At 42.0% G+C, this 27691-nt stretch overlaps 30 non-coding genes across 30 annotated transcripts; all 30 read right to left on the bottom strand.

Annotated features, from left to right (window-relative positions):
• Window positions 1–11610: 11610 nt before the first annotated feature.
• On the bottom strand, window positions 11611–11693 carry trnal-uag (transfer RNA leucine (anticodon UAG)). The gene has a single exon. It is a non-coding gene; the product is annotated as a tRNA-Leu (tRNA).
• A 420-nt stretch (window positions 11694–12113) lies between these two features.
• Window positions 12114–12196, bottom strand: trnal-uag (transfer RNA leucine (anticodon UAG)). The gene has a single exon. It is a non-coding gene; the product is annotated as a tRNA-Leu (tRNA).
• Window positions 12197–12617: 421 nt separating this feature from the next.
• Window positions 12618–12700, bottom strand: trnal-uag (transfer RNA leucine (anticodon UAG)). Its single transcript has one exon. It is a non-coding gene; the product is annotated as a tRNA-Leu (tRNA).
• A 421-nt stretch (window positions 12701–13121) lies between these two features.
• On the bottom strand, window positions 13122–13204 carry trnal-uag (transfer RNA leucine (anticodon UAG)). The gene has a single exon. It is a non-coding gene; the product is annotated as a tRNA-Leu (tRNA).
• A 420-nt stretch (window positions 13205–13624) lies between these two features.
• On the bottom strand, window positions 13625–13707 carry trnal-uag (transfer RNA leucine (anticodon UAG)). Its single transcript has one exon. It is a non-coding gene; the product is annotated as a tRNA-Leu (tRNA).
• Window positions 13708–14128: 421 nt separating this feature from the next.
• trnal-uag (transfer RNA leucine (anticodon UAG)) lies at window positions 14129–14211 on the bottom strand. Its single transcript has one exon. It is a non-coding gene; the product is annotated as a tRNA-Leu (tRNA).
• A 420-nt stretch (window positions 14212–14631) lies between these two features.
• On the bottom strand, window positions 14632–14714 carry trnal-uag (transfer RNA leucine (anticodon UAG)). The gene has a single exon. It is a non-coding gene; the product is annotated as a tRNA-Leu (tRNA).
• Window positions 14715–15135: 421 nt separating this feature from the next.
• On the bottom strand, window positions 15136–15218 carry trnal-uag (transfer RNA leucine (anticodon UAG)). Its single transcript has one exon. It is a non-coding gene; the product is annotated as a tRNA-Leu (tRNA).
• A 461-nt stretch (window positions 15219–15679) lies between these two features.
• On the bottom strand, window positions 15680–15762 carry trnal-uag (transfer RNA leucine (anticodon UAG)). Its single transcript has one exon. It is a non-coding gene; the product is annotated as a tRNA-Leu (tRNA).
• A 421-nt stretch (window positions 15763–16183) lies between these two features.
• Window positions 16184–16266, bottom strand: trnal-uag (transfer RNA leucine (anticodon UAG)). Its single transcript has one exon. It is a non-coding gene; the product is annotated as a tRNA-Leu (tRNA).
• Window positions 16267–16727: 461 nt separating this feature from the next.
• Window positions 16728–16810, bottom strand: trnal-uag (transfer RNA leucine (anticodon UAG)). Its single transcript has one exon. It is a non-coding gene; the product is annotated as a tRNA-Leu (tRNA).
• A 605-nt stretch (window positions 16811–17415) lies between these two features.
• trnal-uag (transfer RNA leucine (anticodon UAG)) lies at window positions 17416–17498 on the bottom strand. The gene has a single exon. It is a non-coding gene; the product is annotated as a tRNA-Leu (tRNA).
• A 461-nt stretch (window positions 17499–17959) lies between these two features.
• trnal-uag (transfer RNA leucine (anticodon UAG)) lies at window positions 17960–18042 on the bottom strand. Its single transcript has one exon. It is a non-coding gene; the product is annotated as a tRNA-Leu (tRNA).
• A 605-nt stretch (window positions 18043–18647) lies between these two features.
• trnal-uag (transfer RNA leucine (anticodon UAG)) lies at window positions 18648–18730 on the bottom strand. The gene has a single exon. It is a non-coding gene; the product is annotated as a tRNA-Leu (tRNA).
• A 421-nt stretch (window positions 18731–19151) lies between these two features.
• Window positions 19152–19234, bottom strand: trnal-uag (transfer RNA leucine (anticodon UAG)). Its single transcript has one exon. It is a non-coding gene; the product is annotated as a tRNA-Leu (tRNA).
• A 461-nt stretch (window positions 19235–19695) lies between these two features.
• On the bottom strand, window positions 19696–19778 carry trnal-uag (transfer RNA leucine (anticodon UAG)). Its single transcript has one exon. It is a non-coding gene; the product is annotated as a tRNA-Leu (tRNA).
• Window positions 19779–20239: 461 nt separating this feature from the next.
• On the bottom strand, window positions 20240–20322 carry trnal-uag (transfer RNA leucine (anticodon UAG)). The gene has a single exon. It is a non-coding gene; the product is annotated as a tRNA-Leu (tRNA).
• A 421-nt stretch (window positions 20323–20743) lies between these two features.
• trnal-uag (transfer RNA leucine (anticodon UAG)) lies at window positions 20744–20826 on the bottom strand. Its single transcript has one exon. It is a non-coding gene; the product is annotated as a tRNA-Leu (tRNA).
• Window positions 20827–21287: 461 nt separating this feature from the next.
• On the bottom strand, window positions 21288–21370 carry trnal-uag (transfer RNA leucine (anticodon UAG)). Its single transcript has one exon. It is a non-coding gene; the product is annotated as a tRNA-Leu (tRNA).
• Window positions 21371–21975: 605 nt separating this feature from the next.
• On the bottom strand, window positions 21976–22058 carry trnal-uag (transfer RNA leucine (anticodon UAG)). The gene has a single exon. It is a non-coding gene; the product is annotated as a tRNA-Leu (tRNA).
• A 421-nt stretch (window positions 22059–22479) lies between these two features.
• trnal-uag (transfer RNA leucine (anticodon UAG)) lies at window positions 22480–22562 on the bottom strand. The gene has a single exon. It is a non-coding gene; the product is annotated as a tRNA-Leu (tRNA).
• A 461-nt stretch (window positions 22563–23023) lies between these two features.
• trnal-uag (transfer RNA leucine (anticodon UAG)) lies at window positions 23024–23106 on the bottom strand. Its single transcript has one exon. It is a non-coding gene; the product is annotated as a tRNA-Leu (tRNA).
• Window positions 23107–23527: 421 nt separating this feature from the next.
• trnal-uag (transfer RNA leucine (anticodon UAG)) lies at window positions 23528–23610 on the bottom strand. Its single transcript has one exon. It is a non-coding gene; the product is annotated as a tRNA-Leu (tRNA).
• Window positions 23611–24071: 461 nt separating this feature from the next.
• Window positions 24072–24154, bottom strand: trnal-uag (transfer RNA leucine (anticodon UAG)). The gene has a single exon. It is a non-coding gene; the product is annotated as a tRNA-Leu (tRNA).
• A 461-nt stretch (window positions 24155–24615) lies between these two features.
• On the bottom strand, window positions 24616–24698 carry trnal-uag (transfer RNA leucine (anticodon UAG)). Its single transcript has one exon. It is a non-coding gene; the product is annotated as a tRNA-Leu (tRNA).
• Window positions 24699–25119: 421 nt separating this feature from the next.
• trnal-uag (transfer RNA leucine (anticodon UAG)) lies at window positions 25120–25202 on the bottom strand. Its single transcript has one exon. It is a non-coding gene; the product is annotated as a tRNA-Leu (tRNA).
• A 461-nt stretch (window positions 25203–25663) lies between these two features.
• On the bottom strand, window positions 25664–25746 carry trnal-uag (transfer RNA leucine (anticodon UAG)). The gene has a single exon. It is a non-coding gene; the product is annotated as a tRNA-Leu (tRNA).
• Window positions 25747–26351: 605 nt separating this feature from the next.
• Window positions 26352–26434, bottom strand: trnal-uag (transfer RNA leucine (anticodon UAG)). Its single transcript has one exon. It is a non-coding gene; the product is annotated as a tRNA-Leu (tRNA).
• Window positions 26435–26855: 421 nt separating this feature from the next.
• Window positions 26856–26938, bottom strand: trnal-uag (transfer RNA leucine (anticodon UAG)). Its single transcript has one exon. It is a non-coding gene; the product is annotated as a tRNA-Leu (tRNA).
• Window positions 26939–27399: 461 nt separating this feature from the next.
• trnal-uag (transfer RNA leucine (anticodon UAG)) lies at window positions 27400–27482 on the bottom strand. Its single transcript has one exon. It is a non-coding gene; the product is annotated as a tRNA-Leu (tRNA).
• Between the last annotated feature and the right edge of the window lie 209 nt (window positions 27483–27691).

A 27691-nucleotide genomic window follows, 5' to 3' on the forward strand; every position in this document is an offset into this window, starting at 1 on the left:
CATATCAAAGAACAAAGTTTGCTTAAAAAACTGATTGCAAATAGTTTCTGCTTATAAAATAAATGCATTGTAACATGTCCTTCATAAGACAAAACATGCTTAAAAAATAAGTGCAAAAGGCATTTGAACTCATTCATCACAAACAACAAAAAAGATTTTTTTAAACTCTGCTGCAGCTGATAATGTCTCCAAGCAAACTAGACACATTGGTTTTCCTTTGAATTCGGTGAAGAGGTACTCTTCTTCCCATTTTGTCTGAAAAATGCGATTTTCTCGGTCAAGTTTTCTCTTTATGCCACTGCTAGTGGCCATGACTGTTGACGTTCTTCTTCTCTGTTGTTGCAAAGCGGCCGTGCCCGCTATTGTCTGGGAATGGTGCGCCCTCTATCGGTCTAAAATGTAATTACTTTTTTTTTTTTTTTTTTTTTTTTTAATTATTAAAATTTAAAATTATTATTGATCTATTCAAGGGCCGCACTGAGTGATGATGAGGGCCGCGTGCGGCCCGCGGGCCGCCAGTTGCCCATCCCTGGTCTAGGATGATGACTGGCTTCCTGTCTTCACGATCGCTAATGTCACCGTCTGTGTGCAGTGTGCTCAGAAGAACTACATTCTTGTTTTTCTTTGGGAGGTGAGAAACAAGAGCAGTGGTGGGAGTGAAGGCAAACTTCGATGAGAAGACCTCTCTCTCCTTTGATGCAAGCAGTGCAGGTGGGAGCTCAGGCTTGTTCTTTCGAACTGTACCAACCATGGTGATCTTCCTCTTCAGGAGCTGCTGTCCAAGTTCATAAGAGGTGAAGAAATTGTCGCATGTCACATTGTGACCCCTCAGTCCCTCTGTCACATCAAGCACAACTCGCATCCCCTGGTTCTTCTCTGGGCATCCACTGGTCAGCTTCCCGGTATAAACTTGCATTTTCCAAGCATTGATTTGGCATCACATGCCACCCATGACTTGATCCCATATTTGGGAAGAAATCCCAAAGGATATATTGTGTTGTTTACTTCTGGAACTGATTGATCTGAGACACAACTGTAACATTCTGTGGTGTTTGAATAACTCTGTGACCTTGATTTCAACTCTATTTGCCTCACGGGTCATTTTGACCCGAAGACCACCTTTGTACATTTTTTTGTACAGCTTACATGGAAATGTGAATAAAAGCAACATTTCACTTTTTCTACTGTTGGGGCCAATCTAGGCAAAGTCATAAAATTTCAAGTGAAAAAAATATTGTTAAGGGGGATTTTTGGAGTTTTTTAACACAGTGTCGGGTCATTTTGACCCGAAGACAACAGGAGGGTTAAACGAACAGAAGGTTTCCACCCTGCAGCAGGCTGCCACTCTTGCTGATGAGTTTACGCTCACGCATAAAACCATTTTCCAAAAGAGTAGCACTTCTTCGCGGGGAGCTTCCAAAGAATTTGATCTTCCGGTGGCTTATGACAGCGCGCTCTTGCGTCCAAAGCCAGAGAAACTATGTTTCTTCTGCCGTAAGTCCGGTCACCTGGTTGCGAATTGTGACGTGGGGTCGTTTCAGAAACCGCCTAAGGGGGTGGGATTGATTAAGACTTCTCCCAGAGTCCAGTCCTTGGAGTCCCTAGCTCCTGAGGTAGCTGACGACTGTTTTAAACCGTTTATCTTTAATGGTTTTGTGTCTCTTTCAGGGAAGTCTGAGGATCGGCGTCCAGTGAAAATAATGCGAGACACTGCTTGTTCGCAGTCACTGATCCTGTCTGATGTTCTGTCGTTCGGTCTCAGCTCAGGTGTGAGTGCAGTGGTAAGGGGCATTGAAATGGGTTTTGTGCCAGCACCGCTGTACCAGATTCATGTAGATTCTGATCTTGTGTTAGGGGTTTTCACAGTAGGTGCCAGGGTAGGATTCCCGATTGAGGGTGTTCACTTCATCATGGGGAATGACATCGCAGATGGGAAGGTGTATCCTGTTCCTGAAGGGGTGAGCACCCCCATTCTTGAGTCGGAAGATGAGCTAACCATAAAACATCCCCAAGGTTTGTAGCTAGTGTAACCACTAGCACACAGAGTCGTAAGCAGGCCCAAGAGGTTAACTTATCTGATTCTTTGTTTGCTTCCGTCCTTTCCGGGGAAATTGTGACCTCGGGTGGTGGACCAGTAAGCTGTACTGCAGGTGAGCCTCGTGAAAAGGTTCTAGATCTAGTTTTTCTGTCTGAAGCTTCGGCACCTTTGCCGCTTACTCGAGAGGCTCTCATTACAGCTCAGAGAAATGGGAAACAGCCATTTTTTGTGGAAAATGGAGTGTTAATGCGTATGTGGGTCTTGTGTTCAGGATGGGAGGCAACTGATTCAAAGAATGATTGGGGGGCGGTTATTCAGGTAGTGATCCCTGTTGACTGTCCGCAACATGTCTTTGCGCTGGCTCATGAGCACTTGTAGTCCGGTCATTTGGGAATCCACAAAACCTATGATCGTGTTTTGAAGCAGTTCTTTTGGCCAGGAATGAAGGCCGATGTGGTTCGTTTTTGTAACACCTGCAGTACTTGCCAGATGGTAGGTAAGCCTAATCAGCCTGTGCCACCTGCTCCCCTGCGGCCGGTCCTCGCCATTGGTGAGCCCTTTGAGCATGTGCTAGGTGACTGTGTTGGTCCGTTGCCGAAAGTAAAGTCTGGGAATCAGTTTTTGCTCACTATGATGTGTATTTCCACTCGTTTTCCTGAGGCCATTCCTTTGCGCAAGATAACCGCTAAGGCAGTTACCAAAGCATTGATGAAGTTTTTCACAACTTACGGCCTGCCAAAGACAGTACAAACTGATCAGGGAACCAACTTCCTGTCCAGGGTTTTCAAGCAGACTCTCCAATCTCTCGGTATCTCCCACTCTGTATCCAGTGCCTATCAATCTGAGTCACAGAGTGCGATGGAGCGCCGGCATCAGACGTTGAAGTCAATGTTGAAGAAGTACTGTTATGAGACTGGGAATGACTGGGATGAGGGTGTGCCTTTTGTTCTCTTTGCTATTCGTGATGCAAAGCAGGAGTCCCTAGGGTTTAGCCCAGCAGAGCTAGTGTTCGGTCACAATGTGCGGGGCCCGTTGAAAGTACTGAAAGAGCAGCTAGTGGGCGATAACTCTGGTGAAAGTAATGTGCATGATTTTGTAACCCGCTGTAGAGAGCGTCTGCACCATGCCACCATGTTAGCCAAGGAGTAACAAACAGGATGTGATAAGCTTGCTTGGCATGTACCCTAGTATCTTAAAAGACATACCCTCACGTACAAGTGTGCTAGAGCACGACAACGCGCCACTACATCTTGACGATGTAGTGGTCCACTCTGGTGATTGGGAGTTGATGTGAGTTTGGTAAGGCTACTGTTACCTACCTAGGTAAGCAGGTTGGCCAGGGGCAGGTGCGGCCTGTGGATGCTAAGGTAGCTGCTATTGTTTCGATACCAGTGCCTAGCACAAGGCGAGAACTTGGGCTTTTCTTAGGCATGGCAGGCTACTATCACTGTTTCTGTAAGAACTTCTCAGTAGTAGTTGCTCCTCTAACTAGGTTGTGTAGTCCTGTGGTTCCTTTCGTGTGGAACGATGAGTGTGACCATGCCTTTAACTCTGCCAAGTCCCTCCTTTGTAGTGCTCCTGTGCTGGCTGTGCCTGACATTACTCGACCTTTCCAGCTTGAGGTAGATGCCAGTGCTACTGGAGCTGGTGCAGTGTTGTTGCAGGATGGTGACAGGGATGTGTATTATCCTGTCTGTTTCTTTTCCACAAAGTTCAAATGCCATCAGTTGAAGTACTCACCATCGAGAAGGAGACCTTAGCTATGCTTCTTGCCCTACAGCATTTTGAAGTGTACGTGGGATGCAGTTCATGTCCAGTCACTGTATACACGGACCATAACCCGCTTGTCTTTCTAGCCCAGATGTTCAACAGCAATCAGCGCTTGATGCGCTGGGCCGTCTTGGCCCAGGGTTACAACCTCAGCATTAAACATAAGAAGGGGGCAGACAACATTGTGGCTGATGCTCTGTCCCGTGGGTGAGGCTACGATAAGGAAGTAAGTCACATTCTGGTTGAACTGGTGGATCAGTGACGTGGGAATCATTAATTTTTGTGATTTATTAACTTCTGATGACTCAGACGTTCGTGTAGGTGGGGTAAGGGTTTTCTCTTATGGGAGGGAGTGTTACGTGCCGTGTTTTGTTTTGCTGTGTGTGTGAGTGTGATTCTCCTCAGGTGTGAAGGTGACGTCACTCCTGCAGCTGCAGCTGATCAGCAAAGGATATATGGCGGTGCCAAGCCAGAGTTTGGGGTGGTTGTGGCAGTGGAGCCCAGAGTGAGCAGAGTGGTGGTGGATAGAGTTGCAGACCAGTTGCAGGAATCCAAGCTCGTCTTCCGTTTGAAGATTGTTTTCATTTGCTTTTTGTTGAGTCTTTTTCATTAAATACTTGTCTGTTAAGACCTCCCGGGTTTATTATTTTACATTGTTTGCGTCCCCTACCCCTAGACCATGGTCTATCACAATACCCTACACAAGAACCAAGTCGAACGTGTGGTTAAAACAATGAGATGGTTTATTTACACTCTGACAGAAACCGATTCCAGCAAAGAGAGAAATGAAGTACCAAGGCTGTCAATATCGACATCCACATGAATGTTAAAATCACCCACTATAATTTCCTTGTCCGTTTTAAGGACCAAACTCATTAAGAACTGTGAAAATTCACATAAAAATTAAGAATAAGGACCTGGGGCCCTGTACACTATTACAAAGAGAACCGGCTGGATTATTTTCCAGGTTGGTTGTGAAAGACTGAAAGTCAGACTTTCAAATGAGTTATAATCCAGTTTAGGTTTAAGGTTTATTAAAAGGCAGGAGTCATAAATAGCTGTCACTCCACCCCCTCGGCCTGTGCCTTGGGGGATATGAGTATTAACATGACTTGAAAGAGTCTCTTTGTTTAAGCTAAAGTACTCCCCATCCGATAGCCATGTTTCAGTAAGACAGAAAATATCAACATGATTGTCAGATATTAGTTCATTTACTTAAACAGCTTTAGAGCACAGAGATCTTAATATTCAAAAGTTCCTTTAGTTCTCCTGGTTTGTTGTATTATATTTAATAACTTGGTAAAGTTAAAAGTAATAACTCCTCTGTTGTTTACCTTTAACTTAAATAACGGTGTCCATGGGGCAGAAACAGTTTCTATTTAGAGTTAATTACGCTGAGTGACTGCTCGGAAGGAAGCGCAGAGAAGTGTGTAAGACTGTCACTGTGCTTCCTGGTCTGAACTCTGGGTCATGGATTAAGTCCATTAAAAAACTTGGTCAGGTTCTCAGAAATGAGTTGAGCTCCATCCAAAGTTGGATTCTGTCCCTCCTAATCAGACCAGGCACTCCCCAAAACATCTTCCAGTGATCAACGAAGCCCACATTATTTACTGGGCACCACCTCGACAACCAGCGGCTATACATGTCGTCACTGATCAAGTTTGGGAGGGGGCCAGAGAAAACTACGGTGTCCAACATTTTTTTAGCGTATGTACACACTGATTCCACGTTAACTTTTGTGACTTCCGAGTGGCGTAACCGGGAGTCATTACCGCCGACATGAATTACAATCTTACTGTATTTACGTTTATCCTTAGCCAGCAGTTTAAGATAAGACTCAATGTCGCCCGCTCTGGCCCCGGGTATACAAGTGACTATGGTTTCGCTAACTTCACGTTCCTCAGAATGGAGCTACCTATCACCAGAGTTGGCTTCTCAGCAGGTGTGTCGCTGAGTGGGGAGAAGCGGTTTTAAACGTGAAGTGGTTGGTGGTTCTACTGGTAGTAACCGTGTGCTTCGACTTCGACTTATGCTTACTCCGGAGAGTCACCCAGCCTCCCGGCCGCTCGGGGGTTGCCGGGGGACGGTTAGCAGGAGCAAAAGATATGTCTATATGGTCCGCACCGACTATAGGAGATGGCTCGTTAACAGCGGCTACTGACTGAGCCTCCATGGTGCGGAGCCGTGCTTCTAACTCACTAAGCCTCGCCTCCAAGCGATCAAATATACTACACTTCTTAGATGTACCATTATCCGTAAGGGAGCCAGAGGAATAGCTAAACATGTGACACACAGAGCAAGAAAGAGCAGGGGAGGTAGGGAGGGTAGACATCACAAGGGTAGCTGCTAAGCTAATGCTAAAAGAGGTAGCGTTAACGCTAAACAACGTCTAAGCAACTATTCGTTTATACGGTGAGTCGTTTACCAAGGTAATTCGCCGCTTGTACGGACAATATCACGACAGAATCAACTTGGTATCGCTAGAGCTCTGAAAACGTTCAATGACATCAAACACACTGTCGACAGGAAGTGACGCAACAGACTCACCGCACCGCAACCCCTGAATGCAGACTCATGCTGAATGCAGGTATGAGCCACTTGATGGCATTGCTACCTAGAATCATGTCATCAGTTTGTCCTGGTATAACGAGAACAAGAATTATTACTTTATAGCCGTAAACTGATGCAGCAAAGTCATACATGGCAGAAGGTGTAACAAGGTGGCCCCCACATCCAACAATGACAAAGTCCTCAGCTGACTTCTTTACCATATCAGGGATGGACTGTGAAAGTTTTGCGGTGGCTGTCTCGCTTATAGTAGATGCCATAGATCCACTATATATCAATGCTCTGAGAGTATGCCCACCATCAGCTGTCACATCTGTGTAGAATAGACGGTCAGTCTTCGAGAGTCTTTGCAAGCGTTGCACAATTAGTGTTTTTTGAGATGCAACTATGTTGCGGTAGGTGTGGCACAATGCTTCGTAATCATCAATGTCTGTCAAATCCAAGGTGGGAGGTTCACTGACTCGATCTGCGCTGTCATACCCTGCACACAGATCATTTAGTTTCCCTGCTGACCATTCCCAGAATGACGTCTTCCTTCCGGGCAGGTGCGTCTTGGATGGCCAGGTAAGTGACACAGGAAACAGAGCCTGTTCTCACGGCAATGGGTGAGGTCAGAGTGAGAAGCGTCATTACATATGGAACACGGTATCTTATTTAACCCCTCAACTTTTGGGAGTCTGTTGCTGGAATGTGGCTGTTTGTTGACCTGAGTATAACCCGGGCCCTGGAGCAACATATTCTCTAGTATTCCAACTAACCACTCCAGAGTAGAGTTCTCTTGACCCACAGCCGTCTTCTGTCCAGGAATGTCTGGGACTGAAGTTACATTATTGCCAACCTCAACCCTATTTATGTAGATTCTGCTAACCCCCTCTGCAGAAGATAAATCCCTTCTCCAGATGGTATTCATCTAACACTTCCTGAACATCACGAGCTGACCATCTATCAATTGTCTTGGACCTAAAAGTAAGTGCTAGATCTTTACTGGGGCAGTGTCTAATGAACATCCGTGTGACTTCAATGCTGGGGCCGTCAAACATCTTTCCCTGCTCCTCAAGACAACTTGCAGCAACATCAGCAGCTCGGTTGAGTCTAAGCCAATACTCATATGGATCTTCCTGTTGTTTTCGATATGGTGGAGTAAAAGTCAGCCAATGGCACAGAAGAGCAATGGCTCGTACTGAAGTGTCTACGAAGGAGCCCGTAGATGGCCTGTGGGTTATGTTGGACATCAACTTCACCGTTTCTTATTCCAAATCTCACAACGTCCTTGGCTCTGCCTCTCAGGTGCATGAGAATTTCCTCAGCCTGATTTTCAACCCGAATGCCACTCTTTCTGATGTAATTTTTCATTGAATCTTCCCATTCGTCGACAAATAGTGTATCCGAAGTCTCCCCTCCCGCTCCCTTCACTTCCTGTCGCTTTCTTCCCTTCCTGTCTCCCCACCTGCTGATGCTGCGGTCATGACTTTAGCGGAAAGTAGTATTAAAGGCAAAGAGATAAACAATGGACTTATATCTCATACCTGCTACATACAGTATGTAGTTGTTGTATGACCCAGTCCAGGTGTAACGTGGGTTATCACAAGGGGTTTAGTACACAAGTATTCAGACAAGGCTGTCACGGGTGGACAAAAACAAGTCAAACCACCGTAGGGCAAACTTGGGTAAATTACTGGCACCTAACAAGTAGTAGACACAGACTAAATACACAAGGTAACGAGCCACAGGTGGAAAGAATGAGGGCAGGGCTTGCAGTCACACAGGAGGGCAGCACATAGGAAGGTAGGTGTCTGAAACAAGTGGCAAGAAGAATGACAGAAAACAGATAGTGACGACAAAAACTATCCAGAAGTTATGGGCTGCGACTGACGACATGGGTTTAGACAAGACCACAAATTGAGAAACGGCCAGGGAGTGGATTCATGTGGAACATGGCCTACGTTAAACCTAATGGGGAACACAAAGTTCCTTTATTACTGAATTGCGACGAAAGAAAACGTCACATAAGGCTTGGTAAATCTGGCCCATCGTTGCGTTCAATTCCAATTATCCCCAGCCCTCATAATAAGATAAATGGCCTCTAATATACAGATTTTAGTGTGTTTTTTGTCAGATGAAAAGCCAATTTCCTGGGTTGTCAGTGAACAAATAAGAACCGAACACACACTGTCACATTACATCAGGCTGCTGGTTTATCTTCTGCAGTAAGAAATAGAAAGAGGGAGAGAGATGGGAAGAGTGACAGAGAGAGACACATTGGCCAACTTCAGCAACGTTTTTTTTATTTATTCGCCAACGCTGTAATGAGGTGGGGAAGAAGTCGCAGTCGCATCGGGTTAACAAAAAGTTTATTCATCTTCAGCGTGGTATCCAGGAAACAGGAGTGGGTTTGCCCTTGGGCTAATCTTCAAGCCTATGGAAGACAGCTAATTCATCAGAGCACTATTTAGACTGCACACCACAAAACATTCTGGACCTCCTGAGTAAAAGAGAGAGAGAGAGATTTTAAAAGGGAGCAGATGACATAGAGGGAGAGATGGAAAAAAGTGGGAGTGGTGAGAGGGGTCAGTCTGCTAGTTTAGCAGTGATTTATGAAGTTAAGGAAGTCCGACTGTTTGAATTAATGAGTTGGAATTGTTGAAATTGAATGGCTGTATGCTGTGGAGGCAATCATCATTAGCCCACATAATAATGCCACACACCACTGGACAGCTTAAAAGTCTGTGCAACAAAGCCAGCTAAATCTGTTTGAACATGCTCCAAACACAATCCCGACAAGTATTAAGCAGTTATAAAATACGGTATGCAAATTTTGGGCCAAACTACATTTACATTTACGGACTTTTCGGTCAAAGCTAGAGCACGAAGAACAGAACCGATGCTAAAAACAGCATCTGGCATTCCACCTTGAATCCGCTGATATAAGTTAGATTTCTGTCAGACAAACCATCCCAGAGCTAGAGGAAAACCAACACCAAGCACTTGAATCACATTATGTCTTTTCAATCATAAATTGCCTTATTTATGTGTGTTCAATGAAAGAATGCATAATTTCTGGGGTTTTTCGAATGCTAAACGCTAAGCGCATGTGTGTGTCTCTTTCAAAACATTCCCTTCCTTTTCAGGCTCCGATTTCATGGAAGGGGGGAACTTTTGGTCTTCACCCTCAGCACGGAGCATCATTTCTATCTCTACACATTTCCTCCTCTTACTTTCCAGGGAAGCTGGGACTCTAACCCAATTGGATCTGGCTCAATTCCACTGGCTCTGACGATTCCATAAAGAGGCAGGAGTTAGAAATCGGCCGGGAAACGGCTGAGATATAAAAGATACTATATCTCAGCCCTCTGCCATAAAGTGGCCGTGAGGCCTCCATTGAAGCCTCTCCTTTTTTGTTCTGCTTTACTCAATCGAAGAAAAACCTTTACATATATTGTCCACACACTAAGCTTCCAGGCTTCCAGGCTTCCAGGCTTCATCCTTTATGTTTTGTGGGGTAAAGCCAATATAAATATTTTTCTTTCCGGGCGAGTTTTTGCTTTTTTTTTGTGAGCCATACAAATATAAAAATATATGTACTGATATTTTCACATCTTCACATGAAATGCATTGGTGCTTTTTATTTCACACAGAAACACAGTATATGTGACTGAGCCAGTGAACAACATTAGTCAATATCAGTAAAGGGATTTGAACCCACGCCTACAGAGGAGACTGCGGTCTAAACGCAGCGCCTTAGACCGCTCGGCCATCCTGACTGAAAAACTCTGAAAGAAGCCAACAATTTTAAACATTTGTCTGGTTGCCCGATCAAAAATGTAACATGGAATATTGTGTCTCAACCTTTTTACATGAAATGCCTTGCTACTTTTTATTTAATGTAGAAATACAGTGAATGTGCCTGACCAAGTGGGAAACATCAGTCATTGTGAGAAGTGGGATTTGAACCCATGTCTTCAGAGGAGACTGCGGCCTAAACACAGGGCCTGAGACGGCAAGGCCATCCTGATTAAAATGTAATAAAAGTAGCAACAATTACTAAATGTTTCTTTTGTCCTTAGATAACACATCTCACCTGGAATATGGTGTCTCAACTTCTTTACACAAAATGCATTACTGCTTTTCACTTCATGTAGAAATACGGTAAATGTGACTGAGCCAGTGAACAACATCAGTCATTGTCAGAAGTGGGATTTGAACCCACGCCTCCAGAGGAGACTGCAGCCTAAACGGAGCGCCTTAGACCGCTCGGCCATCCTGACTGAAAAACTCTAAAAGAAGCCAACAATTTTAAACATTTGTCTGGTTCAAAAACTCTAAAAGAAGCCAACAATTTTAAACATTTGTCTGGTTGCCCGATCAAAAATGTAACATGGAATATTGTGTCTCAACCTTTTTACATGAAATGCCTTGCTACTTTTTATTTAATGTAGAAATACAGTGAATGTGCCTGACCAAGTGGGAAACATCAGTCATTGTGAGAAGTGGGATTTGAACCCATGTCTTCAGAGGAGACTGCGGCCTAAACACAGGGCCTGAGACGGCAAGGCCATCCTGATTAAAATGTAATAAAAGTAGCAACAATTACTAAATGTTTCTTTTGTCCTTAGATAACACATCTTACCTGGAATATGGTGTCTCAACTTCTTTACACAAAATGCATTACTGCTTTTCACTTCATGTAGAAATACGGTAAATGTGACTGAGCCAGTGAACAACATCAGTCATTGTCAGAAGTGGGATTTGAACCCACGCCTCCAGAGGAGACTGCGGCCTAAACGCAGCGCCTTAGACGGATCGGCCATCCTGACTGAAAAACACTCAAAAAAAGCAACAATTTCAAACATTTGTTTGGTCCTTATATCACAAATTTAACATTGTATATAATGTCTTAACTTTTTTAGATTAAATGCGTTTCTGCTTTTTATTTATTGTAGAAATACAGTGAATGTGCCTGACCAAGTGGGAAACATCAGTCATTGTGAGAAGTGGGATTTGAACCCATGTCTTCAGAGGAGACTGCGGCCTAAACACAGGGCCTTAGACGGCAAGGCCATCCTGATTAAAATGTAATAAAAGTAGCAACAATTACTAAATGTTTCATTTGTCCTTAGATAACACATCTCACCTGGAATATGGTGTCTCAACTTCTTTACAAAAATGCATTGCTGCTTTTCACTTCATGTAGAAATACGGTAAATGTGACTGAGCCAGTGAACAACATCAGTCATTGTCAGAAGTGGGATTTGAACCCACGCCTCCAGAGGAGACTGCGGCCTAAACGCAGCGCCTTAGACCGCTCGGCCATCCTGAATGTAAAACACTCAAAAAAGTAACAATTTCAAACATTTGTTTGGTCCTTATATCACAAATTTAACATTGTATATAATGTCTTAACTTTTTTAGATTAAATGCGTTTCTGCTTTTTATTTCTTGTAGAAATACAGTGAATGTGCCTGACCAAGTGGGAAACATCAGTCATTGTGAGAAGTGGGATTTGAACCCATGTCTTCAGAGGAGACTGCGGCCGAAACACAGGGCCTTAGACGGCAAGGCCATCCTGATTAAAATGTAATAAAAGTAGCAACAATCACTAAATGTTTCTTTTGTCCTTAGATAACACATCTTACCTGGAATATGGTGTCTCAACTTCTTTACACAAAATGCATTACTGCTTTTCACTTCATGTAGAAATACGGTAAATGTGACTGAGCCAGTGAACAACATCAGTCATTGTCAGAAGTGGGATTTGAACCCACGCCTCCAGAGGAGACTGCGGCCTAAACGCAGCGCCTTAGACCGCTCGGCCATCCTGACTGAAAAACACTCAAAAAAAGCAACAATTTCAAACATTTGTTTGGTCCTTATATCACAAATTTAACATTGTATATAATGTTTTAACTTTTTTAGATTAAATGCGTTTCTGCTTTTTATTTCTTGTAGAAATACAGTGAATGTGCCTGACCAAGTGGGAAACATCAGTCATTGTGAGAAGTGGGATTTGAACCCATGTCTTCAGAGGAGACTGCGGCCGAAACACAGGGCCTTAGACGGCAAGGCCATCCTGATTAAAATGTAATAAAAGTAGCAACAATCACTAAATGTTTCTTTTGTCCTTAGATAACACATCTTACCTGGAATATGGTGTCTCAACTTCTTTACACAAAATGCATTACTGCTTTTCACTTCATGTAGAAATACGGTAAATGTGACTGAGCCAGTGAACAACATCAGTCATTGTCAGAAGTGGGATTTGAACCCACGCCTCCAGAGGAGACTGCGGCCTAAACGCAGCGCCTTAGACCGCTCGGCCATCCTGACTGAAAAACACTCAAAAAAAGCAACAATTTCAAACATTTGTTTGGTCCTTATATCACAAATTTAACATTGTATATAATGTCTTAACTTTTTTAGATTAAATGCGTTTCTGCTTTTTATTTCTTGTAGAAATACAGTGAATGTGCCTGACCAAGTGGGAAACATCAGTCATTGTGAGAAGTGGGATTTGAACCCATGTCTTCAGAGGAGACTGCGGCCTAAACACAGGGCCTTAGACGGCAAGGCCATCCTGATTAAAATGTAATAAAAGTAGCAACAATTACTAAATGTTTCATTTGTCCTTAGATAACACATCTCACCTGGAATATGGTGTCTCAACTTCTTTACACAAAATGCATTACTGCTTTTCACTTCATGTAGAAATACGGTAAATGTGACTGAGCCAGTGAACAACATCAGTCATTGTCAGAAGTGGGATTTGAACCCACGCCTCCAGAGGAGACTGCGGCCTAAACGCAGCGCCTTAGACCGCTCGGCCATCCTGAATGTAAAACACTCAAAAAAGTAACAATTTCAAACATTTGTTTGGTCCTTATATCACAAATTTAACATTGTATATAATGTCTTAACTTTTTTAGATTAAATGCGTTTCTGCTTTTTATTTCTTGTAGAAATACAGTGAATGTGCCTGACCAAGTGGGAAACATCAGTCATTGTGAGAAGTGGGATTTGAACCCATGTCTTCAGAGGAGACTGCGGCCGAAACACAGGGCCTTAGACGGCAAGGCCATCCTGATTAAAATGTAATAAAAGTAGCAACAATCACTAAATGTTTCTTTTGTCCTTAGATAACACATCTTACCTGGAATATGGTGTCTCAACTTCTTTACACAAAATGCATTACTGCTTTTCACTTCATGTAGAAATACGGTAAATGTGACTGAGCCAGTGAACAACATCAGTCATTGTCAGAAGTGGGATTTGAACCCACGCCTCCAGAGGAGACTGCGGCCTAAACGCAGCGCCTTAGACCGCTCGGCCATCCTGACTGAAAAACACTCAAAAAAAGCAACAATTTCAAACATTTGTTTGGTCCTTATATCACAAATTTAACATTGTATATAATGTCTTAACTTTTTTAGATTAAATGCGTTTCTGCTTTTTATTTCTTGTAGAAATACAGTGAATGTGCCTGACCAAGTGGGAAACATCAGTCATTGTGAGAAGTGGGATTTGAACCCATGTCTTCAGAGGAGACTGCGGCCTAAACACAGGGCCTTAGACGGCAAGGCCATCCTGATTAAAATGTAATAAAAGTAGCAACAATTACTAAATGTTTCATTTGTCCTTAGATAACACATCTCACCTGGAATATGGTGTCTCAACTTCTTTACACAAAATGCATTACTGCTTTTCACTTCATGTAGAAATACGGTAAATGTGACTGAGCCAGTGAACAACATCAGTCATTGTCAGAAGTGGGATTTGAACCCACGCCTCCAGAGGAGACTGCGGCCTAAACGCAGCGCCTTAGACCGCTCGGCCATCCTGAATGTAAAACACTCAAAAAAGTAACAATTTCAAACATTTGTTTGGTCCTTATATCACAAATTTAACATTGTATATAATGTCTTAACTTTTTTAGATTAAATGCGTTTCTGCTTTTTATTTCTTGTAGAAATACAGTGAATGTGCCTGACCAAGTGGGAAACATCAGTCATTGTGAGAAGTGGGATTTGAACCCATGTCTTCAGAGGAGACTGCGGCCTAAACACAGGGCCTTAGACGGCAAGGCCATCCTGATTAAAATGTAATAAAAGTAGCAACAATCACTAAATGTTTCTTTTGTCCTTAGATAACACATCTTACCTGGAATATGGTGTCTCAACTTCTTTACACAAAATGCATTACTGCTTTTCACTTCATGTAGAAATACGGTAAATGTGACTGAGCCAGTGAACAACATCAGTCATTGTCAGAAGTGGGATTTGAACCCACGCCTCCAGAGGCGACTGCGGCCTAAACGCAGCGCCTTAGACCGCTCGGCCATCCTGACTGAAAAACACTCAAAAAAAGCAACAATTTCAAACATTTGTTTGGTCCTTATATCACAAATTTAACATTGTATATAATGTCTTAACTTTTTTAGATTAAATGCGTTTCTGCTTTTTATTTCTTGTAGAAATACAGTGAATGTGCCTGACCAAGTGGGAAACATCAGTCATTGTGAGAAGTGGGATTTGAACCCATGTCTTCAGAGGAGACTGCGGCCTAAACACAGGGCCTTAGACGGCAAGGCCATCCTGATTAAAATGTAATAAAAGTAGCAACAATTACTAAATGTTTCATTTGTCCTTAGATAACACATCTCACCTGGAATATGGTGTCTCAACTTCTTTACACAAAATGCATTACTGCTTTTCACTTCATGTAGAAATACGGTAAATGTGACTGAGCCAGTGAACAACATCAGTCATTGTCAGAAGTGGGATTTGAACCCACGCCTCCAGAGGAGACTGCTGCCTAAACGCAGCGCCTTAGACCGCTCGGCCATCCTGACTGAAAAACTCTAAAAGAAGCCAACAATTTTAAACATTTGTCTGGTTCAAAAACTCTAAAAGAAGCCAACAATTTTAAACATTTGTTGCCCGATCAAAAATGTAACATGGAATATTGTGTCTCAACCTTTTTACATGAAATGCCTTGCTACTTTTTATTTAATGTAGAAATACAGTGAATGTGCCTGACCAAGTGGGAAACATCAGTCATTGTGAGAAGTGGGATTTGAACCCATGTCTTCAGAGGAGACTGCGGCCTAAACACAGGGCCTTAGACGGCAAGGCCATCCTGATTAAAATGTATTAAAAGTAGCAACAATTACTAAATGTTTCTTTTGTCCTTAGATAACACATCTCATCTGGAATATGGTGTCTCAACTTCTTTACACAAAATGCATTACTGCTTTTCACTTCATGTAGAAATAGGGTAAATATGACTGAGCCAGTGAACAACATCAGTCATTGTCAGAAGTGGGATTTGAACCCACGCCTCCAGAGGAGACTGCGGCCTAAACGCAGCGCCTTAGACCGCTCGGCCATCCTGACTGAAAAACTCTGAAAGAAGCCAACAATTTTAAACATTTGTCTGGTTGCCCGATCAAAAATGTAACATGGAATATTGTGTCTCAACCTTTTTACATGAAATGCCTTGCTACTTTTTATTTAATGTAGAAATACAGTGAATGTGCCTGACCAAGTGGGAAACATCAGTCATTGTGAGAAGTGGGATTTGAACCCATGTCTTCAGAGGAGACTGCGGCCTAAACACAGGGCCCTAGACGGCAAGGCCATCCTGATTAAAATGTAATAAAAGTAGCAACAATTACTAAATGTTTCTTTTGTCCTTAGATAACACATCTTACCTGGAATATGGTGTCTCAACTTCTTTACACAAAATGCATTACTGCTTTTCACTTCATGTAGAAATACGGTAAATGTGACTGAGCCAGTGAACAACATCAGTCATTGTCAGAAGTGGGATTTGAACCCACGACTCCAGAGGAGACTGCGGCCTAAACGCAGCGCCTTAGACCGCTCGGCCATCCTGACTGAAAAACTCTAAAAGAAGCCAACAATTTTAAACATTTGTCTGGTTCAAAAACTCTACAAGAAGCCAACAATTTTAAACATTTGTTGCCCGATCAAAAATGTAACATGGAATATTGTGTCTCAACCTTTTTACATGAAATGCCTTGCTACTTTTTATTTAATGTAGAAATACAGTGAATGTGCCTGACCAAGTGGGAAACATCAGTCATTGTGAGAAGTGGGATTTGAACCCATGTCTTCAGAGGAGACTGCGGCCTAAACACAGGGCCCTAGACGGCAAGGCCATCCTGATTAAAATGTAATAAAAGTAGCAACAATTACTAAATGTTTCTTTTGTCCTTAGATAACACATCTTACCTGGAATATGGTGTCTCAACTTCTTTACACAAAATGCATTACTGCTTTTCACTTCATGTAGAAATACGGTAAATGTGACTGAGCCAGTGAACAACATCAGTCATTGTCAGAAGTGGGATTTGAACCCACGACTCCAGAGGAGACTGCGGCCTAAACGCAGCGCCTTAGACCGCTCGGCCATCCTGACTGAAAAACTCTAAAAGAAGCCAACAATTTTAAACATTTGTCTGGTTCAAAAACTCTACAAGAAGCCAACAATTTTAAACATTTGTTGCCCGATCAAAAATGTAACATGGAATATTGTGTCTCAACCTTTTTACATGAAATGCCTTGCTACTTTTTATTTAATGTAGAAATACAGTGAATGTGCCTGACCAACTGGGAAACATCAGTCATTGTGAGAAGTGGGATTTGAACCCATGTCTTCAGAGGAGACTGCGGCCTAAACACAGGGCCTGAAATGCATGAAATGCCTTGCTACTTTTTATTTAATGTAGAAATACAGTGAATGTGCCTGACCAAGTGGGAAACATCAGTCATTGTGAGAAGTGGGATTTGAACCCATGTCTTCAGAGGAGACTGCGGCCTAAACACAGGGCCTTAGACGGCAAGGCCATCCTGATTAAAATGTATTAAAAGTAGCAACAATTACTAAATGTTTCTTTTGTCCTTAGATAACACATCTCACCTGGAATATGGTGTCTCAACTTCTTTACACAAAATGCATTACTGCTTTTCACTTCATGTAGAAATAGGGTAAATATGACTGAGCCAGTGAACAACATCAGTCATTGTCAGAAGTGGGATTTGAACCCACGCCTCCAGAGGAGACTGCGGCCTAAACGCAGCGCCTTAGACCGCTCGGCCATCCTGACTGAAAAACTCTGAAAGAAGCCAACAATTTTAAACATTTGTCTGGTTCAAAAACTCTACAAGAAGCCAACAATTTTAAACATTTGTTGCCCGATCAAAAATGTAACATGGAATATTGTGTCTCAACCTTTTTACATGAAATGCCTTGCTACTTTTTATTTAATGTAGAAATACAGTGAATGTGCCTGACCAAGTGGGAAACATCAGTCATTGTGAGAAGTGGGATTTGAACCCATGTCTTCAGAGGAGACTGCGGCCTAAACACAGGGCCCTAGACGGCAAGGCCATCCTGATTAAAATGTAATAAAAGTAGCAACAATTACTAAATGTTTCTTTTGTCCTTAGATAACACATCTTACCTGGAATATGGTGTCTCAACTTCTTTACACAAAATGCATTACTGCTTTTCACTTCATGTAGAAATACGGTAAATGTGACTGAGCCAGTGAACAACATCAGTCATTGTCAGAAGTGGGATTTGAACCCACGACTCCAGAGGAGACTGCGGCCTAAACGCAGCGCCTTAGACCGCTCGGCCATCCTGACTGAAAAACTCTAAAAGAAGCCAACAATTTTAAACATTTGTCTGGTTCAAAAACTCTACAAGAAGCCAACAATTTTAAACATTTGTTGCCCGATCAAAAATGTAACATGGAATATTGTGTCTCAACCTTTTTACATGAAATGCCTTGCTACTTTTTATTTAATGTAGAAATACAGTGAATGTGCCTGACCAACTGGGAAACATCAGTCATTGTGAGAAGTGGGATTTGAACCCATGTCTTCAGAGGAGACTGCGGCCTAAACACAGGGCCTGAAATGCATGAAATGCCTTGCTACTTTTTATTTAATGTAGAAATACAGTGAATGTGCCTGACCAAGTGGGAAACATCAGTCATTGTGAGAAGTGGGATTTGAACCCATGTCTTCAGAGGAGACTGCGGCCTAAACACAGGGCCTTAGACGGCAAGGCCATCCTGATTAAAATGTATTAAAAGTAGCAACAATTACTAAATGTTTCTTTTGTCCTTAGATAACACATCTCACCTGGAATATGGTGTCTCAACTTCTTTACACAAAATGCATTACTGCTTTTCACTTCATGTAGAAATAGGGTAAATATGACTGAGCCAGTGAACAACATCAGTCATTGTCAGAAGTGGGATTTGAACCCACGCCTCCAGAGGAGACTGCGGCCTAAACGCAGCGCCTTAGACCGCTCGGCCATCCTGACTGAAAAACTCTGAAAGAAGCCAACAATTTTAAACATTTGTCTGGTTGCCCGATCAAAAATGTAACATGGAATATTGTGTCTCAACCTTTTTACATGAAATGCCTTGCTACTTTTTATTTAATGTAGAAATACAGTGAATGTGCCTGACCAAGTGGGAAACATCAGTCATTGTGAGAAGTGGGATTTGAACCCATGTCTTCAGAGGAGACTGCGGCCTAAACACAGGGCCCTAGACGGCAAGGCCATCCTGATTAAAATGTAATAAAAGTAGCAACAATTACTAAATGTTTCTTTTGTCCTTAGATAACACATCTTACCTGGAATATGGTGTCTCAACTTCTTTACACAAAATGCATTACTGCTTTTCACTTCATGTAGAAATACGGTAAATGTGACTGAGCCAGTGAACAACATCAGTCATTGTCAGAAGTGGGATTTGAACCCACGACTCCAGAGGAGACTGCGGCCTAAACGCAGCGCCTTAGACCGCTCGGCCATCCTGACTGAAAAACTCTAAAAGAAGCCAACAATTTTAAACATTTGTCTGGTTCAAAAACTCTACAAGAAGCCAACAATTTTAAACATTTGTTGCCCGATCAAAAATGTAACATGGAATATTGTGTCTCAACCTTTTTACATGAAATGCCTTGCTACTTTTTATTTAATGTAGAAATACAGTGAATGTGCCTGACCAAGTGGGAAACATCAGTCATTGTGAGAAGTGGGATTTGAACCCATGTCTTCAGAGGAGACTGCGGCCTAAACACAGGGCCCTAGACGGCAAGGCCATCCTGATTAAAATGTAATAAAAGTAGCAACAATTACTAAATGTTTCTTTTGTCCTTAGATAACACATCTTACCTGGAATATGGTGTCTCAACTTCTTTACACAAAATGCATTACTGCTTTTCACTTCATGTAGAAATACGGTAAATGTGACTGAGCCAGTGAACAACATCAGTCATTGTCAGAAGTGGGATTTGAACCCACGACTCCAGAGGAGACTGCGGCCTAAACGCAGCGCCTTAGACCGCTCGGCCATCCTGACTGAAAAACTCTAAAAGAAGCCAACAATTTTAAACATTTGTCTGGTTCAAAAACTCTACAAGAAGCCAACAATTTTAAACATTTGTTGCCCGATCAAAAATGTAACATGGAATATTGTGTCTCAACCTTTTTACATGAAATGCCTTGCTACTTTTTATTTAATGTAGAAATACAGTGAATGTGCCTGACCAACTGGGAAACATCAGTCATTGTGAGAAGTGGGATTTGAACCCATGTCTTCAGAGGAGACTGCGGCCTAAACACAGGGCCTTAGACCGCTCGGCCATCCTGATTAAAATGTAATAAAAGTAGCAACAATTACTAAATGTTTCATTTGTCCTTAGATAACACATCTCACCTGGAATATGGTGTCTCAACTTCTTTAGACAAAATGCATTACTGCTTTTCACTTCATGTAGAAATACGGTAAATGTGACTGAGCCAGTGAACAACATCAGTCATTGTCAGAAGTGGGATTTGAACCCACGCCTCCAGAGGAGACTGCGGCCTAAACGCAGCGCCTTAGACCGCTCGGCCATCCTGACTGAAAAACTCTGAAAGAAGCCAACAATTTTAAACATTTGTCTGGTTGCCCGATCAAAAATGTAACATGGAATATTGTGTCTCAACCTTTTTACATGAAATGCCTTGCTACTTTTTATTTAATGTAGAAATACAGTGAATGTGCCTGACCAAGTGGGAAACATCAGTCATTGTGAGAAGTGGGATTTGAACCCATGTCTTCAGAGGAGACTGCGGCCTAAACACAGGGCCCTAGACGGCAAGGCCATCCTGATTAAAATGTAATAAAAGTAGCAACAATTACTAAATGTTTCTTTTGTCCTTAGATAACACATCTTACCTGGAATATGGTGTCTCAACTTCTTTACACAAAATGCATTACTGCTTTTCACTTCATGTAGAAATACGGTAAATGTGACTGAGCCAGTGAACAACATCAGTCATTGTCAGAAGTGGGATTTGAACCCACGACTCCAGAGGAGACTGCGGCCTAAACGCAGCGCCTTAGACCGCTCGGCCATCCTGACTGAAAAACTCTAAAAGAAGCCAACAATTTTAAACATTTGTCTGGTTCAAAAACTCTACAAGAAGCCAACAATTTTAAACATTTGTTGCCCGATCAAAAATGTAACATGGAATATTGTGTCTCAACCTTTTTACATGAAATGCCTTGCTACTTTTTATTTAATGTAGAAATACAGTGAATGTGCCTGACCAAGTGGGAAACATCAGTCATTGTGAGAAGTGGGATTTGAACCCATGTCTTCAGAGGAGACTGCGGCCTAAACACAGGGCCCTAGACGGCAAGGCCATCCTGATTAAAATGTAATAAAAGTAGCAACAATTACTAAATGTTTCTTTTGTCCTTAGATAACACATCTTACCTGGAATATGGTGTCTCAACTTCTTTACACAAAATGCATTACTGCTTTTCACTTCATGTAGAAATACGGTAAATGTGACTGAGCCAGTGAACAACATCAGTCATTGTCAGAAGTGGGATTTGAACCCACGACTCCAGAGGAGACTGCGGCCTAAACGCAGCGCCTTAGACCGCTCGGCCATCCTGACTGAAAAACTCTAAAAGAAGCCAACAATTTTAAACATTTGTCTGGTTCAAAAACTCTACAAGAAGCCAACAATTTTAAACATTTGTTGCCCGATCAAAAATGTAACATGGAATATTGTGTCTCAACCTTTTTACATGAAATGCCTTGCTACTTTTTATTTAATGTAGAAATACAGTGAATGTGCCTGACCAACTGGGAAACATCAGTCATTGTGAGAAGTGGGATTTGAACCCATGTCTTCAGAGGAGACTGCGGCCTAAACACAGGGCCTGAAATGCATGAAATGCCTTGCTACTTTTTATTTAATGTAGAAATACAGTGAATGTGCCTGACCAAGTGGGAAACATCAGTCATTGTGAGAAGTGGGATTTGAACCCATGTCTTCAGAGGAGACTGCGGCCTAAACACAGGGCCTTAGACGGCAAGGCCATCCTGATTAAAATGTATTAAAAGTAGCAACAATTACTAAATGTTTCTTTTGTCCTTAGATAACACATCTCACCTGGAATATGGTGTCTCAACTTCTTTACACAAAATGCATTACTGCTTTTCACTTCATGTAGAAATAGGGTAAATATGACTGAGCCAGTGAACAACATCAGTCATTGTCAGAAGTGGGATTTGAACCCACGCCTCCAGAGGAGACTGCGGCCTAAACGCAGCGCCTTAGACCGCTCGGCCATCCTGACTGAAAAACTCTGAAAGAAGCCAACAATTTTAAACATTTGTCTGGTTGCCCGATCAAAAATGTAACATGGAATATTGTGTCTCAACCTTTTTACATGAAATGCCTTGCTACTTTTTATTTAATGTAGAAATACAGTGAATGTGCCTGACCAAGTGGGAAACATCAGTCATTGTGAGAAGTGGGATTTGAACCCATGTCTTCAGAGGAGACTGCGGCCTAAACACAGGGCCCTAGACGGCAAGGCCATCCTGATTAAAATGTAATAAAAGTAGCAACAATTACTAAATGTTTCTTTTGTCCTTAGATAACACATCTTACCTGGAATATGGTGTCTCAACTTCTTTACACAAAATGCATTACTGCTTTTCACTTCATGTAGAAATACGGTAAATGTGACTGAGCCAGTGAACAACATCAGTCATTGTCAGAAGTGGGATTTGAACCCACGACTCCAGAGGAGACTGCGGCCTAAACGCAGCGCCTTAGACCGCTCGGCCATCCTGACTGAAAAACTCTAAAAGAAGCCAACAATTTTAAACATTTGTCTGGTTCAAAAACTCTACAAGAAGCCACCAATTTTAAACATTTGTTGCCCGATCAAAAATGTAACATGGAATATTGTGTCTCAACCTTTTTACATGAAATGCCTTGCTACTTTTTATTTAATGTAGAAATACAGTGAATGTGCCTGACCAACTGGGAAACATCAGTCATTGTGAGAAGTGGGATTTGAACCCATGTCTTCAGAGGAGACTGCGGCCTAAACACAGGGCCTTAGACCGCTCGGCCATCCTGATTAAAATGTAATAAAAGTAGCAACAATTACTAAATGTTTCATTTGTCCTTAGATAACACATCTCACCTGGAATATGGTGTCTCAACTTCTTTAGACAAAATGCATTACTGCTTTTCACTTCATGTAGAAATACGGTAAATGTGACTGAGCCAGTGAACAACATCAGTCATTGTCAGAAGTGGGATTTGAACCCACGCCTCCAGAGGAGACTGCGGCCTAAACGCAGCGCCTTAGACCGCTCGGCCATCCTGACTGAAAAACTCTGAAAGAAGCCAACAATTTTAAACATTTGTCTGGTTGCCCGATCAAAAATGTAACATGGAATATTGTGTCTCAACCTTTTTACATGAAATGCCTTGCTACTTTTTATTTAATGTAGAAATACAGTGAATGTGCCTGACCAAGTGGGAAACATCAGTCATTGTGAGAAGTGGGATTTGAACCCATGTCTTCAGAGGAGACTGCGGCCTAAACACAGGGCCCTAGACGGCAAGGCCATCCTGATTAAAATGTAATAAAAGTAGCAACAATTACTAAATGTTTCTTTTGTCCTTAGATAACACATCTTACCTGGAATATGGTGTCTCAACTTCTTTACACAAAATGCATTACTGCTTTTCACTTCATGTAGAAATACGGTAAATGTGACTGAGCCAGTGAACAACATCAGTCATTGTCAGAAGTGGGATTTGAACCCACGACTCCAGAGGAGACTGCGGCCTAAACGCAGCGCCTTAGACCGCTCGGCCATCCTGACTGAAAAACTCTAAAAGAAGCCAACAATTTTAAACATTTGTCTGGTTCAAAAACTCTACAAGAAGCCAACAATTTTAAACATTTGTTGCCCGATCAAAAATGTAACATGGAATATTGTGTCTCAACCTTTTTACATGAAATGCCTTGCTACTTTTTATTTAATGTAGAAATACAGTGAATGTGCCTGACCAAGTGGGAAACATCAGTCATTGTGAGAAGTGGGATTTGAACCCATGTCTTCAGAGGAGACTGCGGCCTAAACACAGGGCCCTAGACGGCAAGGCCATCCTGATTAAAATGTAATAAAAGTAGCAACAATTACTAAATGTTTCTTTTGTCCTTAGATAACACATCTTACCTGGAATATGGTGTCTCAACTTCTTTACACAAAATGCATTACTGCTTTTCACTTCATGTAGAAATACGGTAAATGTGACTGAGCCAGTGAACAACATCAGTCATTGTCAGAAGTGGGATTTGAACCCACGACTCCAGAGGAGACTGCGGCCTAAACGCAGCGCCTTAGACCGCTCGGCCATCCTGACTGAAAAACTCTAAAAGAAGCCAACAATTTTAAACATTTGTCTGGTTCAAAAACTCTACAAGAAGCCAACAATTTTAAACATTTGTTGCCCGATCAAAAATGTAACATGGAATATTGTGTCTCAACCTTTTTACATGAAATGCCTTGCTACTTTTTATTTAATGTAGAAATACAGTGAATGTGCCTGACCAACTGGGAAACATCAGTCATTGTGAGAAGTGGGATTTGAACCCATGTCTTCAGAGGAGACTGCGGCCTAAACACAGGGCCTTAGACCGCTCGGCCATCCTGATTAAAATGTAATAAAAGTAGCAACAATTACTAAATGTTTCATTTGTCCTTAGATAACACATCTCACCTGGAATATGGTGTCTCAACTTCTTTAGACAAAATGCATTACTGCTTTTCACTTCATGTAGAAATACGGTAAATGTGACTGAGCCAGTGAACAACATCAGTCATTGTCAGAAGTGGGATTTGAACCCACGCCTCCAGAGGAGACTGCGGCCTAAACGCAGCGCCTTAGACCGCTCGGCCATCCTGACTGAAAAACTCTGAAAGAAGCCAACAATTTTAAACATTTGTCTGGTTGCCCGATCAAAAATGTAACATGGAATATTGTGTCTCAACCTTTTTACATGAAATGCCTTGCTACTTTTTATTTAATGTAGAAATACAGTGAATGTGCCTGACCAAGTGGGAAACATCAGTCATTGTGAGAAGTGGGATTTGAACCCATGTCTTCAGAGGAGACTGCGGCCTAAACACAGGGCCCTAGACGGCAAGGCCATCCTGATTAAAATGTAATAAAAGTAGCAACAATTACTAAATGTTTCTTTTGTCCTTAGATAACACATCTTACCTGGAATATGGTGTCTCAACTTCTTTACACAAAATGCATTACTGCTTTTCACTTCATGTAGAAATACGGTAAATGTGACTGAGCCAGTGAACAACATCAGTCATTGTCAGAAGTGGGATTTGAACCCACGACTCCAGAGGAGACTGCGGCCTAAACGCAGCGCCTTAGACCGCTCGGCCATCCTGACTGAAAAACTCTAAAAGAAGCCAACAATTTTAAACATTTGTCTGGTTCAAAAACTCTACAAGAAGCCAACAATTTTAAACATTTGTTGCCCGATCAAAAATGTAACATGGAATATTGTGTCTCAACCTTTTTACATGAAATGCCTTGCTACTTTTTATTTAATGTAGAAATACAGTGAATGTGCCTGACCAAGTGGGAAACATCAGTCATTGTGAGAAGTGGGATTTGAACCCATGTCTTCAGAGGAGACTGCGGCCTAAACACAGGGCCCTAGACGGCAAGGCCATCCTGATTAAAATGTAATAAAAGTAGCAACAATTACTAAATGTTTCTTTTGTCCTTAGATAACACATCTTACCTGGAATATGGTGTCTCAACTTCTTTACACAAAATGCATTACTGCTTTTCACTTCATGTAGAAATACGGTAAATGTGACTGAGCCAGTGAACAACATCAGTCATTGTCAGAAGTGGGATTTGAACCCACGACTCCAGAGGAGACTGCGGCCTAAACGCAGCGCCTTAGACCGCTCGGCCATCCTGACTGAAAAACTCTAAAAGAAGCCAACAATTTTAAACATTTGTCTGGTTCAAAAACTCTACAAGAAGCCAACAATTTTAAACATTTGTTGCCCGATCAAAAATGTAACATGGAATATTGTGTCTCAACCTTTTTACATGAAATGCCTTGCTACTTTTTATTTAATGTAGAAATACAGTGAATGTGCCTGACCAACTGGGAAACATCAGTCATTGTGAGAAGTGGGATTTGAACCCATGTCTTCAGAGGAGACTGCGGCCTAAACACAGGGCCTGAAATGCATGAAATGCCTTGCTACTTTTTATTTAATGTAGAAATACAGTGAATGTGCCTGACCAAGTGGGAAACATCAGTCATTGTGAGAAGTGGGATTTGAACCCATGTCTTCAGAGGAGACTGCGGCCTAAACACAGGGCCTTAGACGGCAAGGCCATCCTGATTAAAATGTATTAAAAGTAGCAACAATTACTAAATGTTTCTTTTGTCCTTAGATAACACATCTCACCTGGAATATGGTGTCTCAACTTCTTTACACAAAATGCATTACTGCTTTTCACTTCATGTAGAAATAGGGTAAATATGACTGAGCCAGTGAACAACATCAGTCATTGTCAGAAGTGGGATTTGAACCCACGCCTCCAGAGGAGACTGCGGCCTAAACGCAGCGCCTTAGACCGCTCGGCCATCCTGACTGAAAAACTCTGAAAGAAGCCAACAATTTTAAACATTTGTCTGGTTGCCCGATCAAAAATGTAACATGGAATATTGTGTCTCAACCTTTTTACATGAAATGCCTTGCTACTTTTTATTTAATGTAGAAATACAGTGAATGTGCCTGACCAAGTGGGAAACATCAGTCATTGTGAGAAGTGGGATTTGAACCCATGTCTTCAGAGGAGACTGCGGCCTAAACACAGGGCCCTAGACGGCAAGGCCATCCTGATTAAAATGTAATAAAAGTAGCAACAATTACTAAATGTTTCTTTTGTCCTTAGATAACACATCTTACCTGGAATATGGTGTCTCAACTTCTTTACACAAAATGCATTACTGCTTTTCACTTCATGTAGAAATACGGTAAATGTGACTGAGCCAGTGAACAACATCAGTCATTGTCAGAAGTGGGATTTGAACCCACGACTCCAGAGGAGACTGCGGCCTAAACGCAGCGCCTTAGACCGCTCGGCCATCCTGACTGAAAAACTCTAAAAGAAGCCAACAATTTTAAACATTTGTCTGGTTCAAAAACTCTACAAGAAGCCACCAATTTTAAACATTTGTTGCCCGATCAAAAATGTAACATGGAATATTGTGTCTCAACCTTTTTACATGAAATGCCTTGCTACTTTTTATTTAATGTAGAAATACAGTGAATGTGCCTGACCAACTGGGAAACATCAGTCATTGTGAGAAGTGGGATTTGAACCCATGTCTTCAGAGGAGACTGCGGCCTAAACACAGGGCCTTAGACCGCTCGGCCATCCTGATTAAAATGTAATAAAAGTAGCAACAATTACTAAATGTTTCATTTGTCCTTAGATAACACATCTCACCTGGAATATGGTGTCTCAACTTCTTTAGACAAAATGCATTACTGCTTTTCACTTCATGTAGAAATACGGTAAATGTGACTGAGCCAGTGAACAACATCAGTCATTGTCAGAAGTGGGATTTGAACCCACGCCTCCAGAGGAGACTGCGGCCTAAACGCAGCGCCTTAGACCGCTCGGCCATCCTGACTGAAAAACTCTGAAAGAAGCCAACAATTTTAAACATTTGTCTGGTTGCCCGATCAAAAATGTAACATGGAATATTGTGTCTCAACCTTTTTACATGAAATGCCTTGCTACTTTTTATTTAATGTAGAAATACAGTGAATGTGCCTGACCAAGTGGGAAACATCAGTCATTGTGAGAAGTGGGATTTGAACCCATGTCTTCAGAGGAGAC

The sequence above is a fragment of the Pungitius pungitius genome, chromosome 15, assembly GCF_949316345.1.
Source record: "Pungitius pungitius chromosome 15, fPunPun2.1, whole genome shotgun sequence".
Taxonomy (NCBI): domain Eukaryota; kingdom Metazoa; phylum Chordata; class Actinopteri; order Perciformes; family Gasterosteidae; genus Pungitius; species Pungitius pungitius.